Source organism: Coregonus lavaretus, assembly GCF_964263955.1.
Source record: "Coregonus lavaretus genome assembly, chromosome: 8".
Lineage (NCBI taxonomy): Eukaryota > Metazoa > Chordata > Actinopteri > Salmoniformes > Salmonidae > Coregonus > Coregonus lavaretus.
Genome location: NC_139995.1, coordinates 11864086 through 11886509, shown reverse-complemented (window position 1 = coordinate 11886509; position 22424 = coordinate 11864086).

The window sequence follows — 22424 nt, the reverse complement described above, 5'->3', positions numbered from 1 at the left end:
TTCTGTAAGATTACTACAAAGGACAATAAATATAATGTATGTAGCTATGTCTTTGGGCAATTTGACAGGAATCCTGAAAGGCACGACATGTTTTGAGCATTTCCTTTATCCTCACTGTTGGACATTGTGGCCCAGTGAATTGCAGGATGATAAAAAACACTATTTTGTTAACAAGCACAGTCTGCAAGTGCCTTGCATGGCCTTGAGTCTCCAAAGCCTCTTTCAATGGTCTGCAAATCCTTCACCTTTCAATTTCTCCTCATCTGTGGACACATTCACTGGCAGAGCGGGGAAGAGAACACACATGCCATCTCTGTCTCTCTCTCTCTCTCTGACCTTTCAGAGTTTGACCTTTCAGAGTTTGACATCGTCTCCTTGATATTAGCCGACAATGGAGGAGATACTGGAGGAAAAATACTGATACTGAGAGGAAAAAATCCTGCACTTCCATTCAGGTGTCTGCCGCTGATACACCAGCTCAAGGATAAATAGCAAATTGATTTCAGAAAACAAGTAGGTGAAGAAGGTGCCAAAGCCCACAGACAATAAGAACTCAAAAGAAAAGGTCTGAGAGAGGACAGGCTTCAAGCCACCACCAATATCAAATTGAATTGTGCAACTGACATGCACTTTAGTGACTAAAGACTAAACTTGTTTGGTGTCCATTTTCTTCCGAACAATTTCTTTTGAGGAAGTGCAAAATGGATCTTGAAATAACATTTTCCTTCAGTCCGGAAGCAGGCAAAGAATTTTCCACTTTGATTACGCGAGAGATACAACCAACCTGAAGGCCAGAGACCCAGAGAGCTCTCCTGGTTATTCAACATCCCAAAATACAGTGGGGAGAACAAGTATTTGATACACTGCCGATTTTGCAGGTTTTCCTACTTACAAAGCATGTAGAGGTCTGTAATTTTTATCATAGGTACACTTCAACTGTGAGAGACGGAAAAAATCCAGAAAATCACATTGTATGATTTTTAAGTAATTCATTTGCATTTTATTGCATGACATAAGTATTTGATCACCTACCAACCAGTAAGAATTCCGGCTCTCACAGACCTGTTAGTTTTTCTTTAAGAAGCCCCCAGTATTAACTGCACCTGTTTGAACTCATTACCTGTATAAAAGACACCTGTCCACACACTCAATCAAACAGACTCCAACCTCTCCACAATGGCCAAGACCAGAGAGCTGTGTATGGACATCAGGGATAAAATTGTAGACCTGCACAAGGCTGGGATGGGCTACAGGACAATAGGCAAGCAGCTTGGTGAGAAGGCAACAACTGTTGGCGCAATTATTAGAAAATGGAAGAAGTTCAAGATGACGGTCAATCACCCTCGGTCTGGGGCTCCATGCAAGATCTCACCTCGTGGGGCATCAATGATCATGAGGAAGGTGAGGGATCAGCCCAGAACTACACGGCAGGACCTGGTCAATGACCTGAAGAGAGCTGGTACCACAGTCTCAAAGAAAACCATTAGTAACACACTACGCCGTCATGGATTAAAATCCTGCAGCGCACGCAAGGTCCCCCTGCTCAAGCCAGGGCATGTCCCGGCCCGTCTGAAGTTTGCCAATGACCATCTGGATGATCCAGAGGAGGAATGGAAGAAGGTCATGTGGTCTGATGAGACAAAAATAGAGTTTTTTGGTCTAAACTCCACTCGACGTGTTTGGAGGAAGAAGAAGGATAAGTACAACCCCAAGAACACCATCCCAACCGTGAAGCATGAAGTCGGAAACATCATTCTTTGGGGATGCTTTTCTGCAAAGGGGACAGGACGACTGCACCGTATTGAGGGGAGGATGGATGGGGCCATGTATCGCGAGATCTTGGCCAACAACCTCCTTCCCTCAGTAAGAGCATTGAAGATGGGTCGTGGCTGGGTCTTCCAGCATGACAACGACCCGAAACACACAGCCAGGGCAACTAAGGAGTGGCTCCGTAAGAAGCATCTCAAGGTCCTGGAGTGGCCTTGCCAGTCTCCAGACCTGAACCCAATAGAAAATATTTGGAGGGAGCTGAAAGTCCGTATTACCCAGCGACAGCCCCGAAACCTGATGGATCTGGAGAAGGTCTGTATGGAGGAGTGGGCCAAAATCCCTGCTGCAGTGTGTGCAAACCTGGTCAAGACCTACAGGAAACGTATGATCTCTGTAATTGCAAACAAAGGTTTCTGTACCAAATATTAAGTTCTGCTTTTCTGATGTATCAAATACTTATGTCATGCAATAAAATGCAAATGAATTACTTAAAAATCATACAATTCCGTCTCTCACAGTTGAAGTGTACCTATGATAAAAATTACAGACCTCTACATGCTTTGTAAGTAGGAAAACCTGCTAAATCGGCAGTGTATCAAATACTTGTTCTCCCCACTGTATATTTACACTGACATAATTGTGATCTGTGGTCCTCTGTAGCTCAATTGGTAGAGCATGGCGCTTGTAATGCCAGGGTAGTGGGTTCGGTCCCCGGGACCACCCGTACGTAAAAATGTACGCACACATGACTATAAGTCGCTTTGGATAAAAGCGTCTGCTAAATGGCATATTATTATTATCTGACATTGAAAAAATATAGAGGGTGAATTAAATATTAGCCTATTGTACCGGTCATGGACAGTTACATTCTGCAGCCTCTTATGTTTGATATAGACAATGGGAATGGTGCACCACATTTAAAGTATGTGTGAGAGTGCAGGGCACACATGCATAAAGCATACAGTACATATGTAGGATCTTAATTTGATCACCCTGTTGCAGGATAACTTTTTGCAGGAGAACTTTCCTGCAATGCAGGAAATTTAAAACTTGTAGTGTATTTGAGGTTTAAAAATGCTTCTGAAGTTTGTAATTTCCACTTTGAAATGTCAGACTTTATTTTCCCGTACGAAAAATGTATCAACCCCTACAAAAATGTCCATTAATTATAATCCACATAATAATTCACATTTCCTGTTACTGCAGGATTATTTTCCTATTGTAACAAACTGGCTCAAATTAAAGATCCTACATTTGTACATGTATAATATCCGCATCCAATAAACCATCATCTCACTTTTGCATCCTCTCCCTGTCTCTCACTCTTCTACCAGACAGACTTATAGACAGACTTATATTTTTTAAACTCTAGAGACCGGCAGCAGTGTCGATTCAGGGGTGATAGAACATTTCAAGACCAAACAAAGCCCAGAGCCTTATACATACAGTACACACAACCAACTCAAAGCAGCTCCAAGTTTAAACTTAACCAAGGCCAGATAGAGTTTGAGTTCTCTTGAATTCTCCTGGGGCCTGTCTGTAACAGAGTGGTGCAGTGCAGTACATCCAAGTTCTGAGATATTGTTGAGCTATACAGTATACCAAAAAGAAACACTGGCCTCCCAGTTTAGACAGAAATACAGTCATGACAACCATTGAAAATAATTGATAATTTTGGAAAATCCAATTTTGTGTTTTCTTATGCTATGTGTACTTCTAAGATTAGCCATTTAGTTTATCTATAGATGTTTGTGGGTAACACTTTATATTACATTGTCCAGTTATGATGTTGTTGATTCTCTACCATGGTGTGTAGTGTGTAGTGATGCATCTAGAACTACTGACAAATTATGAAAATAGTGTCATCAGACACTTATCTGTTGTATGAAATGTTGCTTAATTTAAAAGCAGAATACAGATGTAGGATCTTCATTTGAGCCAGTTTGAAACAGCAGAAAAAGAATCCTGCAGCAACAGGACATTTTAATTATTATGTGGATGATAATTAATGGATTTCTTTTGCATTTTTCATTAGGGTAAATCAAGTCTGACATTTTAAAGTGTAAATTACAAACTTTAGAAGCCTTTTTTAAAACTTTAATACACTACAAGTTTGCGTTTCCTGCTGTGCAGGAAAATTCTCTGCAAACATAAGCATGATCAAATTAAGATCCTACATCTGTAGTTTTACTTTACACTGTGCCTTAGGTATCAAATCAAAAGTTTCACATCAAAACATGACAGCTGAAAATAATGCCAGTGACAAGTAGGTCTAATGAATAAAACATTTATGCATATCAATACAATAATGCATTTGACAAAAAAATTACAGATGTAGGCATTTTTACTGTATAACAATGCCTGTATTTTAGTCTAGGCTTGCTCTAGCACATCTAAATCAGCCACAGGTGACTCGCTTCACGGCCCTCCAAAGACGGCGGAGGAATCCTCCCTTCTTGGGAAATGTATGGTAACCTGAAAGATAGGAAGAAGTATTTTTAAGCATTCACCTCCAAATCTACTATACAATTTGGAAAGAGTGTACATTGATTTGTTGACTTACTTAAGAGGTCCTCCTGTGTCAATGATCTGTGAAGTGTACATGAGGCTGAAAAGTCTGCTCCTACAGACTGTTTTTTTATTTTACTTTTATTTGATCAGGGGAGCCCATTGAGACCAGGGTCTAATTTTCAATGGTGCCCCGAGGACAACAAATTCCACAAAATCAACAGACATTCCAATAAAAACATATTTTTTATACTTCAACAAACAACAAAGTTAGGTAAGTCGGAAGCTTGTGTAGAGCTGTGTAAACTAAAAGGGAATAGTGAAGTGATCTACTGGACTTTAATGAGGACCAGCCAACATTTTGATGCAGGATGCTGTGATGCATATTAAAACTGTCACCAGTGAAAAAGCAAAAGGAGCTATGGTAGACGGCATCCAAAGGTTGAAGAGTAGTGGCTGCTGCATTCTGGTAAATGGTGTCACCATAGTCAAGAACTGGCAGGAAAGTTGACTGTGAAATCTGCTTCCTGTTGTTTAGGGAGAGACAAGATCTATTTCTAAAAAAGAAGCCCACTTTAAATCTTAGCTTTTTAACTAGCTCATCAGCATGTTTTTTAAACATTAAATCCTTGTCCATCCAAATGCCCAGATATTTATAGACGGGAACCCGATCGATGGGAGAACCATTCAAATAACAAATATGCAGTCCATCAGAAAATGTTTTGGAAAAATTAGAGACCAACATATATTTAGTCTTGCCCACATTAAGTACACATTTTAAACCAACCAGGGCTTTTCGTAAGCCAACAAAGTCACAACACCTGGTCTTCAGTTGGGATCATGGCATACATAACGGTATTGTCTGCATAGAGATTAATATTACAAGATTTAACAGACTAATATTATTTACAGTATACATACTGAACAAAAATATGAACGCAACATGCAACAATTTCAACGATTTTACTGAGTTACAGTTCATATAAGGAAATCTGTCACACCCTGATCTGTTTCACCTGTCTTTGCGATTGTCTCCACCCCCCTCCAGGTTTCGCCCATCTTCCCCATTATCCCCAGTGTATTTATACCTGTGTTCTCTGTTTGTCTGTTGCCAGTTTGTTTTGTTTCGTCAAGCCTACCAGCGGTTTTCCCCTTGCTCCTGTCTTTCTCAAGTTCCTGTTTTCTAGTTTCCCGGTTTTGACCATTCTGCCTTCCCTGACCCTGCGCCTGCCTGCCGTTCTGTACCTTGACACACCACCCTGGATTACTGACCTCTGCCTGCCCTTGACCTGTCGTTTGCCTGCCCCCTGTTTTTGTAATAAACTTTTGTTACTTCGACACTGTCTGCATCTGGGTCCTCCTGAAACGTGATAGTACGAACTGGCCTCGACTGACCCAGCAGACTCGGACCAGCTCCGCAACGCCATCTCCTCCCAAGGAGCCACCATTGGACGGCACAAGGAGTTGCTTCGTGGTCTCATGGAAGGGTTCCAGACATTGGCCAAACACCATGACTGAGCGTTTAACACATTGCTGGAGCAATTCAGCGGGTTCTCTGTTAGGCAGCCTACCACGGCGGTAACCTCCCAGCCCCTCAGTAACCCGGCTTTTAGCAGTGCGGCCTCCCTGGCCACCCCGGTTTCCCGAGAACCCCGCTTACCTCCCCCGAAATGCTTCGCTGGAGAGTGGAACCTGTCGGCTGGGCTACGGCAGTGTGGGAACAACAGTCGGCCATCTGCTTCAGTCTGAAGGAGTTCATGCAGGAGGTAAAGGTTTTCGATGCTCCATTGTCCAGGAGAGAGGCTGCCGGGAAGTTGCTTCAGCAACAATCTTGCAGTGAGGCAGACTATGCTGTGGATTTCCGCACGTTGGCAGCTGAGTGTGCCTGGAATCCGGAAGCGCTGTTCGACACGTTCCTGCACAGAGTATCGGAGGAAGAAAAGGACGCTCTTGCAGCCCGGGAACTACAGACGGATCTCGACTCACTCATCGCCTTGACCATTCGGATTGATGGGCGACTACGGGAATGAAGGAAGGAGAGGAAGTCCGATTCCATTCACCCGCCCAAGGATTCCACCTCACCTCTGAGGCATCCTGGAAGTCCCCGGCGGCTCCGTTGCCGAGAGAACCCGAGGCTACCCGAGAGTCTCCGAAGTCTTCCCGAGCCAATACAACTAGGCAGAGCTAGGCTGTCTCCAGCCGAACGGCAATACAGGTTTCACACAAAGAGTTGCCCGGGACTACTGGTCATTTTGTGTCCACCTGTCCACCAAAAGACCAGACGCGAGTAGTCTGGTGGGCCATACGGATAACTTTTACTCTCCCCTTACTCACACCCCCTTTCATGCCATCTTGCTGTGGGGGAACCACTCTCCAGGGACTCATCGACTCTGGGGCCGATGAGAGCTTTATGGACGCTACCCTGGCGTCCGAGCTGGGAATCCCCACTCAGCACCTCTCCATTCCCATGGACGTTAGAGCGCTGGACAGGCGCTCTATAGGCCGGGTCACCCACAATACCACCTCCATCAACCTACAAGTATCAGGAAACCACAGTGAGACGATCCAATTCCTGCTAATTAAGTCTCCTCAGGTTCCCGTGGTATTGGGTTTCTCTTGGCTCTAGCGACACAACCTCTTTATTGACTGGTCTACTGGTGCCATCATGGGCTGGAGCCCGTTATTTTAATTTTTTTAGTCATTTAGCAGACGCTCTTATCCAGAGCGACTTACAGGAGCAATTAGGGTTAAGTGCCTTGCTCAAGGGCACATCGACAGATTTTTCACCTAGTCGGCTCGGGGATTAGAACCAGCGACCTTTCGGTTACTGGCACAACACTCCTAACCACTAAGCTACCTGCCACGCTCATTGCCTGAAGTCAGCACAGCCTGCCCCGGGACGTCTTCCTGGGTGCTCGGAAGTTGCCTCGGACCTCGCCACCATTCCTGCGGAGTACCAGGATCTGCGGGCCACTTCGCTTCCGCCGCACCGACCCTACAACTGCAGAATCGACCTTCTCCCAGACACCACTCCGCCCCGCGGACAACTGTACTCGCTGTCGGGTCCGGAGACCAAGGCTATGGAGACCTACATTGAGGACTCCCTAACTGCCGGATTCATCTGTCCTTCTGCGCCTCCCCTGCCGGCGCAGGGTTCTTCTTTCTGGAGAAGAAGGACAAAACCCTGCGCCCGTGCATCGACTACCGGGGATTCAACAACATCTCGGTGAAGAACCGCTACCCAATACCACGGTGAAGAACCGCTACCCACTACCATTCATCTCCTCGGTCTTCGAGCCGCTCCAGGGGGCCAACGTGTTCTCCAAGCTGGACCTACAGAATGCCTACCACCTGGTGTGGATACGGGAGGGGGATGAATGGAAGACTGTCTTCAACATGGCCAGCGGTCACTACGAGTATCTGGTCATGCCATTTGGCCTTACCAATGCTCCAGCTGTGTTCCAGGCCCTGGTTAATGATGTTCTCCGCGACATGTTGAACCGGTTCTTCTTTGTCTACCTTGATGACATCCTCGTCTTCTCCAGCTCCACTCAAGAACACGTGCTCCATGTCGGACAGGTCCTCCAACGCCTCCTGGAGAACCAGCTTTTTGTGAAAGTGGAGAAATGCGAGTTCCATCGCTCCACCATCCCCTTCTTGGGCTAGATCATCACTGCAGGGAGTGTACAGATGGATCCCGGGAAGGTGAGAGCGGTGGTGGATTGGCCCCAGCCTATGTCCAGAGTGCAGCTGCAATGTTTCCTGGGATTCGCCAACTTTTATCGTCGCTTTATCCGGGGTTACAGCACCCCCCTGTCTGTGCTCACCTCTCTCAAGGTTCCATTCACATGGACCCCAGTTGCTGACAGGGTGTTACAGGACCTCAAACAAAAAACCAAGCAATGAGGTCAAAGGAATTGTCCGTAGAGCTCTGACACAGGATTGTGTCGAGGCACAGATTTGGGGAAGGGTACCAAAACATTTCTGCAGCATTGAAGGTCCCCAAGAACACAGTGACCTCCATCATTCTTAAATGGAAGAACGTTGGAACCACCAACACTCTTCCTAGAGCTGGCCGCCCGGCCAAAATGAGCAAGTGGGGGAGAAGGGCCTTGGTCAGTGAGGTGAAGATCATGATGGTCACTCGGACAGAGCTCTAGAGTTCCTCTGTGGAGATGGGAAAAACTTCCAGAAGGACAACCAGCTCTGCAGCACTCCACCAATCAGGCCTTTGTGGTAGAGTGACCAGACGGAAGCCACTCCTCAGTAAAAGGCACATGATAGCCCGCTTGGAGTTTGCCAAAAGACACCTAAAGACTCAGACCATGAGAACAAGATTCTCTGTTCTGATGAAACCAAGATTGAACTCTTTGGCCTGAATGCCAAGCGTCACGTCTGGAGGAAACTTGGCATCATCCCTACGGTGAAGCATGGTGGTGGCAGCATCATGCTCTGGGGATGTTTTTCAGCAGCAGGGACTGGGAGACTAGTCAGGATCGAGGGAAAGATTAACGGTGCAAAGTACAGACAGATCCTTGATGAAAACCTGCTCCATAGCACTCAGGACCTCAGACTGGGGCGAAGATTGTCCTTCTAACAGGACAACGACCCTAAGCACACAGCCAAGACAATGCAGGAGTGGTTTCGGGACAAGTTTCTGAATGTCCTTGAGTGGCCCAGCCAGAGCCCAGACATGAACCCGATCTAACATCTCTGGAGAGACCTGAAAATAGCTGTGCAGCGACGCTCCCCATCCAACCTGACAGAGCTTGTGAAGATCTGCAGAGAAGATTGGGAGAAACTCCCCAAATACAAGTGTGCCAAGCTTGTAGCGTCATACCCATGAAGACGTGAGGCTGTAATCGCTGCCAAAAGATGCTTCAACAAAGTACTGAGTACAGGGTCTGAATACTTATGTAAATGTAATTTAAGTTTTTTATTGTTAATAAATGTACAACATTTTCTAAAAACCTGTTTTTGCTTTGTCATTATGGGGTATTGTGTGTAGATTGATGAGAAAAAAAACAATTTAATAAATTTTAGAATAAGGCTATAACGTAACAAAATGTGGATAAAGTCAAGGGGTCTGAATACATTACGAATGCACTGTATTTACTGTGAATCGCAATGCACTTGGATACTTTTTGGCCCGTCCTGCAAATTAACTTGCAAGCCTCACTTGCAATTGCATTTAATCTTACAGGATACTTGTTTAGACGCCCTTATTGCACAAACCGTTTTTGTTTTAAATTCTGTAATTTTATAACAAGTTACCGGCTAATGAGTTGCAGTGAAAATAGTGGAAACAACTTTTAATCTGTTTCTATAATTTCTATAGCTGAACTGTATTTTTACAGTAAATATACTGTACAAGAAACTGTATTCAGGAAGTACACATACATTCCAATTACTGTTCGGTACCTTTTAGGGTACATGTGCAGATAATTTACTATAACGATACATTTTCTACCCAATGTAGTCAATATAATGCTGCATACATAAACATGTGGGAGGTAGTAATTCACCAGTTGTGAAGTCGTAAACACCAGTTGGATGCATTCATGTGCAATGAACTCGTTGAGAAACCACTGGGTGAAAAGTGTCCATATCAGGGTATACAGTGCATTAGGAAAGTATTCAGACCCCTTGGAGGGGGAGAAACTCCCCAAATACAAGTGTGCCAAGCTTGTAGTGTCATACCCAAGAAGACTTGAGGCTGTAATCGCTGCCAAAGGTGCTTCAACAAAGTACTGAGTAAAGGGTCTGAATACTTATGTAAATATGATATTTAAGTTTTAGATTTTTTATAAATGTTAAAAAATGTCTAAAAACCTGTTTTTGCTTTGTCATTATGGGGTATTGTGTGTAAACAAACAAATGTGACTCGTTTCAGGAAACTAGGCGTATGTCACACGTCACAGGAGCAGCATTTGAACGTAAACATTTATTTTTTATCTAAATGTGTTTTTTGGTAGAAATGCCTTCTGGAACATGTGAACTTTCATGTACCTTAATAACAAACTTGTATTCCATCCATAAATACGAATACAATTGTTAAATTACGAGCCTAGTTGGTTTAGCCATGGAAAAAGACAGGAACCTTCCCACTAGCCATCAGCCGGGAGATGAGTTTGGATTGGTCAGTATGGTTGACACTCCTTTCTACCGCGCCGGTTTTGTAGATATAACGTTAGTTTTTCAAAAGTGAGTTTTAGGCAACAATAGAAAGAAAAGGAGATGTATTTTTAAAGATGAAAAAAAGAAACATATATATACAGTGGGGAGAACAAGTATTTGATACACTGCCGATTTGGCAGGTTTTCCTACTTACAAAGCATGTAGAGGTCTGTCATTTTTATCATAGGTACACTTCAACTGTGAGAGACGGAATGCAATAAAATGCAAATTAATTACTTAAAAATCATACAATGTGATTTTCTGGATTTTTGTTTTAGATTCCGTCTCTCACAGTTGAAGTGTACCTATGATAAAAATTACAGACCTCTACATGCTTTGTAAGTAGGAAAACCTGCAAAATTGGCAGTGTATGAAATACTTGTTCTCCCCACTGTATATTTACAACAAAAAAAAATGTGTGTTTTATCTTATATTTAATTGTTGAAAGCCAGTAGACGCCATGTTTACATTGGAGAAGGTGACGCATTTAAATAGTGACGCATTTAAGTTGATTATGTTGTGCAATGAAAGTTGTTTCCTGTTGGTGGTGAGCAAACTTGTCCAACAAAAATATAAGATATATTTGTTGTCTTAAAGGGGAAGGTGTTACAGGTTTTGTTTTTTCCATTTACTTTTTGTGGTTGGACTTTAGCATGTCCTCAAATTATTGAGCATGTCCTCAAAACTCAAATAAGCATCAGAAATTGTCCTTATTTAGCATATCAAAAAGCATATCAACATCCTGAAATGGACCTCAGCCAAGAGAAGCTTCATATCTTGTATATGCTGAGAAAACACAGATATGCGATGTATACAGTCAGTATTTGTCAATATGAAAAGAGAAAATAGGATGTCACATATCTCAGGTCCATAAACGGCCATAGGAATTGTCCAGGTGTGATATTCGGAGTAATCCCAATATCATATATGTCTAAAATACACATCTGGATTCAAAATGTCAAGATATGGTGCAAAAAATATGCATTGAAAATGGTCAGTATTTTATAGAATATCAAAAACGTGTCATGTAAAGATACAGTGCATTTGGAAAGTATTCAGACACCTTGACTTTTGGCTCACCTGTATTTGGGGAGTTTCTCCCACTCCAAGGGGTCTGAATACATTCCGAATGCACCGTATCCCCTGATATGGACCCTTTTCACCCAGTGATTTCTCAACAAGTTCAAAGCACATAAATGCATCCAACTGGTGTTTACGACTTCACAACTGGTGAATTACTACCTCCCACATGTTTATGAATGCAGCATTATATTGACTGTATTGAGTAGAAAATCATTATAGTAGATTATCTGCACATGTACCCTAAAAGGTACCGAACAGTAATTTGAATTGATGTGTACTTCCTGAATACAGTTTGTTGTACAGTATATTTACTGTAAAAATACAGTTCAGCTGTAGAAATTATAGAGACAGATTAAAAGTTGTTTCCACTATTTTCACTGCAACTCAGTAGCCGGTAACTTGCTATAAAATTACAGAATTTAAAACAAAAATGGTTTGTGCCATAAGTGCGTCTAAACAAGTATCCTGTAAGATTAGATGCAATTGCAAGTGAGGCATGCAAGTTAATTTGCAGGACGGGCCAAAAAGTATCCAAGTGCATTTAGATTCACAGTAAATACAGTGCATTCGTAATGTAGACCCCTTGACATTATCCACATTTTGTTACGTTATAGCCTTATTCAAAAATGTATTACATTGTTTTTTTTCCTCATCAATCTACACACAATACCCCATAATGACAAAGCAAAAACAGGTTTTTAGAAAATGTTGTACATTTATTAACAATAAAAAACTTAAATCACATTTACATAAGTATTCAGACCCTGTACTCAGTACTTTTCTTTTTTCTTTTTTGGGGGGTGGGGTAGATCAGCTTAATATTGCAGATAGATTGTAACTTCCATCAATGTAATTGTCTGCATCACTTCCAATCCCCCATGTTTTCTTTTTATATAACCAATTATGTTCTTTAATGCAAGGCCGGCAGACAAGTTCCTTACTTTCTCTTCCTGCCACTTTCCTCTTCCATTTTTGCGGTAAGGCTGCAATTATTTGGTTGTAATTTTGGGTAGAGCAGACATTTCCATATGTTTTTGTTAGCTGCATGTGCGACATAACTCCACCAGTCCTACCGATGATATCATTTTAAAATATTGTACCTTTTTTTTTTTTTTTTTTGTCAAAAAAATATAGTTTTGACAATTAGTATATTTTAGTTTAACCACAATATTTGTTGCATTATTTGTTCTGTCGTTTCTGGAGGATTAAATTGAAATTGCAACCAACTTTCTATGGCTTGTTTTAGAAATAGTGATATTTGGGAGATTATTTCCTTTTCAAATAACTGAAAGTGAAAGGTTGTAAATCTGAATAAAGGGAAAAGGGCCATTCTTGAACATTGGGTGAGACAATCTTACTAATTTGCTAGAGAACCAGTTCGGATTTAAGTATAACTTTTGTATGACTGAAGCTTTTAGTGATAGGTCTAATGCTTTAATATTTAATAATTTCTGTCCTCTAAATTCATATTCATTATGTAAATAGGCCCGTTTAATTTAGTCTGGCTTGCCGTTCCAAATAAAATTGAATATATTTTTCTCATATAATTTAAAAAACTGTTCGCTAGGCGTAGGCAAGACCATAAGCAAATAGGTAAACTGGGATAATGCTAAAGATTTAATCAGGGTGATTTTTCCACAAATTGACAGGCACCCACCTTTCCATGGTAGCAAGATCATTATCTATTTTTGCTAACTTTCTATTATAATTTATTGAAGTGAGATCATTTATTTCCTTTGGGATATGTATTCTGAGTATATCCACATCACCATCAGACCATTTTATCCAGAGCGACTTACAGTTATTGAGTGCATGCATTTTTCATACTGGCCCCCGTGGGAATCGAACCCACAACCCTGGCGATGCAAGCGCCACGATCATTTGGTTGTAATCCAGAGAGGTTAGAAAATGTATCTAGATCCTCTATGAGGCTGTGGAGTGATTCTAGTTGTGGATTTATACTATTTTACACCTAGGGTTACTATACATGATTTTGACCCATTTTATAAGAGATTCACCAAAATTGAAATGCTCCAGGCATTTATATGTAAACCCCAGTCGTACTTTATCAAATGGCTTTTCGAAGTCTGCTATGAATAGCAGGCCTGGTTTCTCCGATTTTCCAAAATGTTCTATTGTTTCCAATACTTGCCTTATATTATCTCCAGTGTATCTTCCATGTAAAAAACCTGTCGATTAGAATGAATAATATACGACAATACCTTTTTAATTCTATGTGCTATGCATTTTGCTAGAATTTTTGCATCACAACACTGAAGTGTAAGGGGCCTCCAATTTTTAAAACGGACTGGATCTTTATATTTTTCACTTGTATCCTGTTTCAGTAATAATGAGATCAGACCTTCTTCTTGAGTGTCAGATAATCTACTATTTACATAGGAGTGGTTAAAACATGCTAATAACGGTCCTCTTAGTATATCAAAAAAGGTATACTTCGACTGGTATGCCATCCAACCCTGGAGTTTTCCCGGACTTAAAGTTTTTAATTGCATCCAGAAGTTCCTCCTCTGTAATTTCACCTTCACATGAGTCTTTCTGTTTGGCTGTTAATTTTACATTATAAATAGAAAAAAAATCTCTACAATTAGCTTCAGTTAGAGGAGATGGAGGCAACTGAAACGAAAACATATGCTTAAAGTACCTTGTTTCCTCCTTCAAAATATAATTTGGTGAATCATGGGTTACTCCGTCAAATGTAACCAGTTTCATACAATTATTTTTGGTAGCATTCCTATGTTGAAGATTCTAAAATAATTTGGTGCATTCTTCCCCATATTCCATCCAGTTTGCTTTATTTTTATAATATATTACACTTGATCTTTCTTGAATAAGTTTCTCCATTTCTTTTTTTCCCCCTCTAATTTATTCCGAGCCTCTATGTTACAGTTTTTATTGCCATCTATCTGTTCTGTTAGACTTTCTATTTCCTTTGTTAGTATAAACTCTTTTGACCTAAATTGCTTTTGTTTTCGAGATGAGTACTGAATTCCATGGCCTCTAAAGGCACATTTAAAGGTGTCCCATACAATAAGGGGATTTGCTGTACCTATGTTATGTCGGAAAAAGTCAGTTATAAATTCCTTTGTCCTAGTTAAAAATAAATTATCATCCAATAGTACTCAGTACTTTGTTGAAGAAACGTTTGGCAGCAATTACAGCCTCGCGTCTTCTTGGGTATGACGCTACAAGCTTGGCACACTTGTATTTGGGGAGTTTCTCCCATTCTTCTCTGCAGATCCTCTCAAGCTCTGTCAGGTTGGATGGGGAGCGTCGCTGCACAGCTATTTTCAGGTCTCTCCAGAGATGTTCGATGACCCAAACGGGCACTTTGGAGACTGGAAGGGCAAAGGGGCATGTGCTCTGCACAGGTAGAGCCCTATCTGTGCACGTGCCTGGTCTGTATGTAATATCAAGACTCTGGATGATTCATATCCACTATACCATAACTAGAAATACCATATCACCAACATTTTTCAAAACAGAGATACAGTGGGGAAAAAAAGTATTTAGTCAGCCACCAATTGTGCAAGTTCTCCCACTTAAAAAGATGAGAGAGGCCTGTAATTTTCGTCATAGGTACACGTCAACTACGACAGACAAAATGAGAAAAAAAATTCAGAAAATCACATTGTAGGATTTTTTATGAATTTATTTGCAAATTATGGTGGAAAAAAAGTATTTGGTCAATAACAAAAGTTTCTCAATACTTTGTTATATACCCTTTGTTGACAATGACACAGGTCAAACGTTTTCTGTAAGTCTTCACAAGGTTTTCACACACTGTTGCTGGTATTTTGGCCCATTCCTCCATGCAGATCTCCTCTAGAGCAGTGATGTTTTGGGGCTGTCGCTGGGCAACACGGACTTTCAACTCCCTCCAAAGATTTTCTATGGGGTTGAGATCTGGAGACTGGCTAGGCCACTCCAGGACTTTGAAATGCTTCTTACGAAGCCACTCCTTCGTTGCCCGGGCGGTGTGTTTGGGATCATTGTCATGCTGAAAGACCCAGCCACGTTTCATCTTCAATGCCCTTGCTGATGGAAGGAAGTTTTCACTCAAAATCTCACGATACATGGCCCCATTCATTCTTTCCTTTACACGGATCAGTCGTCCTGGTCCCTTTGCAGAAAAACAGCCCCAAAGCATGATGTTTCCACCCCCACGCTTCACAGTAGGTATGGTGTTCTTTGGATGCAACTCAGCATTCTTTGTCCTCCAAACACGACGAGTTGAGTTTTTACCAAAAAGTTCTATTTTGGTTTCATCTGACCATATGACATTCTTCCAATCCTCTTCTGGATCATCCAAATGCACTCTAGCAAACTTCAGACGGGCCTGGACATGTACTGGCTTAAGCAGGGGGACACGTCTGGCACTGCAGGATTTCAGTCCCTGGCGGCGTAGTGTGTTACTGATGGTAGGCTTTGTTACTTTGGTCCCAGCTCTCTGCAGGTCATTCACTAGGTCCCCCCATGTGGTTCTAGGATTTTTGCTCACCGTTCTTGTGATCATTTTGACCCCACGGGGTGAGATCTTGCGTGGAGCCCCAGATCGAGGGAGATTATCAGTGGTCTTGTATGTCTTCCATTTCCTAATAATTGCTCCCACAGTTGATTTCTTCAAACCAAGCTGCTTACCTATTGCAGATTCAGTCTTCCCAGCCTGGTGCAGGTCTACAATTTTGTTTCTGGCGTCCTTTGACAGCTCTTTGGTCTTGGCCATAGTGGAGTTTGGAGTGTGACTGTTTGAGGTTGTGGACAGGTGTCTTTTATACTGATAACAAGTTCAAACAGGTGCCATTAATACAGGTAACGAGTGGAGGACAGAGGAGCCTCTTAAAGAAGAAGTTACAGGTCTGTGAGAGCCAGAAATCTTGCTTGTTTGTAGGTGACCAAATACTTATTTTCCACCATAATTTGCAAATAAATTCATTAAAAATCCTACAATGTGATTTTCTGGATTTTCTTTTCTCAATTTGTCTGTCATAGTTGACGTGTACCTATGATGAAAATTACAGGCCTCTCTCATCTTTTTAAGTGGGAGAACTTGCACAATTGGTGGCTGACTAAATACTTTTTTTCCCCACTGTACATAATCTTTTTATTTTTCATACTGGCCCCCCATGGGAAACGAACCCACAACCCTGGCGTTGCAAACGCCATGTTCTACCAACTGAGCTACATCCCTGCCGGCCATTCCCTCCCCTAGCCTGGACGACGCTCGGCCAATTGTGCGCCGCCCCATGGGTCTCCCGGTCGCGGCCAGCTACAACAGAGCCTGGATTCGAACCAGGATCTCTAGTGGCAAAGCTAGCACTGCGATGCAGTGCCTTAGACCACTGCGCCACTCGGGAAACCTATGTACTCAGTGTGAACCTGCTTTCATCTGTTAAGACCACAGGGTGCCAGTGGCGAATTTGCCAATCTTGGTGTTCTCTGGCAAATGCCAAATATCCTGCACGGTGTTGGGCTGTAAGCACAACCCCCACCTGTGGACGTCGGGACCTCATACAGTGGGGAAATAAAGTATTTAGTCAGCCACCAATTGTGCAAGTTCTCCCACTTAAAAAGATGAGAGAGGCCTGTAATTTTCATCATAGGTACACGTCAACTATGACAGACAAAATGAGGAAAAAAAATCCTGAAAATCACATTGTAGGATTTTTTATGAATTTATTTGCAAATTATGGTGGAAAATAAGTATTTGGTCAATAACAACAGTTTCTCAATACTTTGTTGGCAATGACACAGGTCAAATGTTTTCTGTAAGTCTTCACAAGGTTTTCACACACTGTTGCTGGTATTTTGGCCCATTCCTCCATGCAGATCTCCTCTAGAGCAGTGATGTTTTGGGGCTGTCGCTGGGCAACACAGACTTTCAACTCCCTCCAAAGATTTTCTATGGGGTTGAGATCTGGAGACTGGCTAGGCCACTCCAGGACCTTGAAATGCTTCTTACGAAGTTATGGTGGAAAATAAGTATTTGGTCAATAACAAAAGTTTCTCAATACTTTGTTATATACCCTTTGTTGGCAATGACACAGGTCAAACGTTTTCTGTAAGTCTTCACAAGGTTTTCACACACTGTTGCTGGTATTTTGGCCCATTCCTCCATGCAGATCTCCTCTAGCGCAGTGATGTTTTGGGGCTGTCGCTGGGCAACACGGACTTTCAACTCCCTCCAAAGATTTTCTATGGGGTTGAGATCTGGAGACTGGCTAGGCCACTCCAGGACCTTGAAATGCTTCTTATGAAGCCACTCCTTCGTTGCCCGGGCGGTGTGTTTGGGATCATTGTCATGCTGAAAGACCCAGCCACGTTTCATCTTCAATGCCCTTGCTGATGGAAGGAGGTTTTCACTCAAAATCTCACGATACATTGCCCCATTCATTCTTTCCTTTACACGGATCAGTCGTCCTGGTCCCTTTGCAGAAAAAAAGCCCCAAAGCATGATGTTTCCACCCCCATACTTCACAGTAGGTATGGTGTTCTTTGGATTCAACTCAGAATTCTTTGTCCTCCAAACACGACGAGTTGAGTTTTTACCAAAAAGTTATATTTTGGTTTCATCTGACCATATGACATTCTCCCAATCCTCTTCTGGATCATCCAAATGCACTCTAGCAAACTTCAGACGGGCCTGGACATGTACTGGCTTAAGCAGGGGACACGTCTGGCACTGCAGGATTTGAGTCCCTGGCGGCGTAGTGTGTTACTGATGGTAGGCTTTGTTACTTTGGTCCCAGCTCTCTGCAGGTCATTCACTAGGTCCCCCCGTGTGGTTCTGGGATTCTTGTGATCATTTTGACCCCACGGGGTGAGATCTTGCGTGGAGCCCCAGATCGAGGGAGGTTATCAGTGGTCTTGTATGTCTTCCATTTCCTAATAATTGCTCCCACAGATGATTTCTTCAAACCAAGCTGCTTACCTATTGCAGATTCAGTCTTCCCAGCCTGGTGCAGGTCTACAATTTTGTTTCTGGTGTCCTTTGACAGCTCTTTGGTCTTGGCCATAGTGGAGTTTGGAGTGTGACTGTTTGAGGTTGTGGACAGGTGTCTTTTATACTGATAACAAGTTCAAACAGGTGCCATTAATACAGGTAACGAGTGGAGGACAGAGGAGCCTCTTAAAGAAGAAGTTACAGGTCTATGAGAGCCAGAAATCTTGCTTGTTTGTAGGTGACCAAATACTTATTTTCCACCATAATTTGCAAATAAATTCATTAAAAATCCTACAATGTGATTTTCTGGATTTTCTTTTCTCAATTTGTCTGTCATAGTTGACGTGTACCTATGATGAAAATTACAGGCCTCTCTCATCTTTTTAAGTGGGAGAACTTGCACAATTGGTGGCTGACTAAATACTTTTTTTCCCCACTGTACATAATATTTTTATTTTTCATACTGGCCCCCCATGGGAAACGAACCCACAACCCTGGCGTTGCAAACGCCATGTTCTACCAACTGAGCTACATCCCTGCCGGCCATTCCCTCCCCTAGCCTGGACGACGCTCGGCCAATTGTGCGCCGCCCCATGGGTCTCCCGGTCGCGGCCGGCTACAACAGAGCCTGGATTCGAACCAGGATCTCTAGTGGCAAAGCTAGCACTGCGATGCAGTGCCTTAGACCACTGCGCCACTCGGGAAACCTATGTACTCAGTGTGAACCTGCTTTCATCTGTTAAGACCACAGGGCGCCAGTGGCGAATTTGCCAATCTTGGTGTTCTCTGGCAAATGCCAAATATCCTGCACGGTGTTGGGCTGTAAGCACAACCCCCACCTGTGGACGTCGGGACCTCATACAGTGGGGAAATAAAGTATTTAGTCAGCCACCAATTGTGCAAGTTCTCCCACTTAAAAAGATGAGAGAGGCCTGTAATTTTCATCATAGGTACACGTCAACTATGACAGACAAAATGAGGAAAAAAAATCCTGAAAATCACATTGTAGGATTTTTTATGAATTTATTTGCAAATTATGGTGGAAAATAAGTATTTGGTCAATAACAACAGTTTCTCAATAGTTTGTTGGCAATGACACAGGTCAAATGTTTTCTGTAAGTCTTCACAAGGTTTTCACACACTGTTGCTGGTATTTTGGCCCATTCCTCCATGCAGATCTCCTCTAGAGCAGTGATGTTTTGGGGCTGTCGCTGGGCAACACAGACTTTCAACTCCCTCCAAAGATTTTCTATGGGGTTGAGATCTGGAGACTGGCTAGGCCACTCCAGGACCTTGAAATGCTTCTTACGAAGTTATGGTGGAAAATAAGTATTTGGTCAATAACAAAAGTTTCTCAATACTTTGTTATATACCCTTTGTTGGCAATGACACAGGTCAAACGTTTTCTGTAAGTCTTCACAAGGTTTTCACACACTGTTGCTGGTATTTTGGCCCATTCCTCCATGCAGATCTCCTCTAGAGCAGTGATGTTTTGGGGCTGTCGCTGGGCAACACGGACTTTCAACTCCCTCCAAAGATTTTCTATGGGGTTGAGATCTGGAGACTGGCTAGGCCACTCCAGGACCTTGAAATGCTTCTTACGAAGCCACTCCTTCGTTGCCCAGGCGGTGTGTTTGGGATCATTGTCATGCTGAAAGACCCAGCCACGTTTCATCTTCAATGCCCTTGCTGATGGAAGGAGGTTTTCACTCAAAATCTCACGATACATTGCCCCATTCATTCTTTCCTTTACACGGATCAGTCGTCCTGGTCCCTTTGCAGAAAAAAAGCCCCAAAGCATGATGTTTCCACCCCCATGCTTCACAGTAGGTATGGTGTTCTTTGGATTCAACTCAGAATTCTTTGTCCTCCAAACACGACGAGTTGAGTTTTTACCAAAAAGTTATATTTTGGTTTCATCTGACCATATGACATTCTCCCAATCCTCTTCTGGATCATCCAAATGCACTCTAGCAAACTTCAGACGGGCCTGGACATGTACTGGCTTAAGCAGGGGACACGTCTGGCACTGCAGGATTTGAGTCCCTGGCGGCGTAGTGTGTTACTGATGGTAGGCTTTGTTACTTTGGTCCCAGCTCTCTGCAGGTCATTCACTAGGTCCCCCCGTGTGGTTCTGGGATTCTTGTGATCATTTTGACCCCACGGGGTGAGATCTTGCGTGGAGCCCCAGATCGAGGGAGGTTATCAGTGGTCTTGTATGTCTTCCATTTCCTAATAATTGCTCCCACAGTTGATTTCTTCAAACCAAGCTGCTTACCTATTGCAGATTCAGTCTTCCCAGCCTGGTGCAGGTCTACAATTTTGTTTCTGGTGTCCTTTGACAGCTCTTTGGTCTTGGCCATAGTGGAGTTTGGAGTGTGACTGTTTGAGGTTTTGGACAGGTGTCTTTTATACTGATAACAAGTTCAAACAGGTGCCATTAATACAGGTAACGAGTGGAGGACAGAGGAGCCTCTTAAATAAGAAGTTACAGGTCTGTGAGAGCCAGAACTCTTGCTTGTTTGTAGGTGACCAAATACTTATTTTCCACCATAATTTGCAAATAAATTCATTACAAATCCTACAATGTGATTTTCTGGATTTTTTTTCTCTCAATTTGTCTGTCATAGTTGACGTGTACCTATGATGAAAATTACAGGCCTCTCTCATCTTTTTAAGTGGGAGAACTTGTACAATTGGTGGCTGACTAAATACTTTTTTCCCCACTGTACCACCCTCATGGAGTCTGTTTCTGACTGTTTGAGCAGACACATGCACATTTGTGGCCTGCTGGAGGTCATTTTGCAGGGCTCTGGCAGTGCTCCTCCTTGCACAAAGGCGGAGGTAGCAGTCCTGCTGCTGGGCTGTTACCCTCCTACGGCCTCCTCCACGTCTCCTGATGTACTGGCCTGTCTCCTGGTAGCGCCTCCAAGCTCTGGACACTACGCTGACAGACACAGCAAACCTTCTTGCCACAGCTCGCATTGATGTGCCATCCTGGATGAGCTGCACTACCTGAGCCACTTGTGTGGGTTGTAGACTCTGTCTCATGCTACCACTAGAGTGAAAGCACCGCCAGCATTCAAAAGTGACCAAAACATCAGCCAGGAAGCATAGGAACTGAGAAGTGGTCTGTGGTCACCACCTGCAAAACCAGTCCTTTATTGGGGGTGTCTTGCTAATTGCCTATAATTTCCACCGGTTGTCTATTCCATTTGCACAACAGCATGTGAAATTTATTGTCAATCAGTGTTGCTTCCTAAGTGGACAGTTTGATTTCACAGAAGTGTGATTGACTTGGAGTTTCATTGTGTTGTTTAAGTGTTCCCTTTATTTTTTTGAGCAGTGTATATATACTTTTTTACCCCAAAAGTTATGATGTCAAAATGGCACCGCATGGTAGGAATGACCCAGCTAACATTTTACTGCATAAAGAAATAATTAGCTTTTGATTAATCTTCTAGTTTCTCTTTAAGTGTGCCATTAAGTGATGGTGAAAGAGAGGGACTCAGCAGAAGTTTATTACCAGGGACTATGTAATAGAGTCCTGATGCCCATTGATCATAACAGAAGGGAGATCATTTGCATAATTTACACAGAATTAAATTCCCCCGTTGCCCTTTTCTTTGCAGCTTTTCTGAGCTTTTTAAAAACATTTTAGATGGCCCTTTTAAGTGTTAAAATGTAAGCAGCTATCCCCTTTATAGTAAAAACCCAATAATCCAGGTAACATGCTGTTAAATCATTAGCTTTAAGCAATGCTACATTCTTAGCTCGCCCTCCAAACTTGGTCATTGTAAATCACCCATGCCAATATCTGCATGGAAGGAATAATGGAAATATATCTTCTTTAACACAGTAAATTATGTTGACTATTAAAGTCACAGGATACAAAGATAGTGCAGGGGGCTGTATATCTCATCCT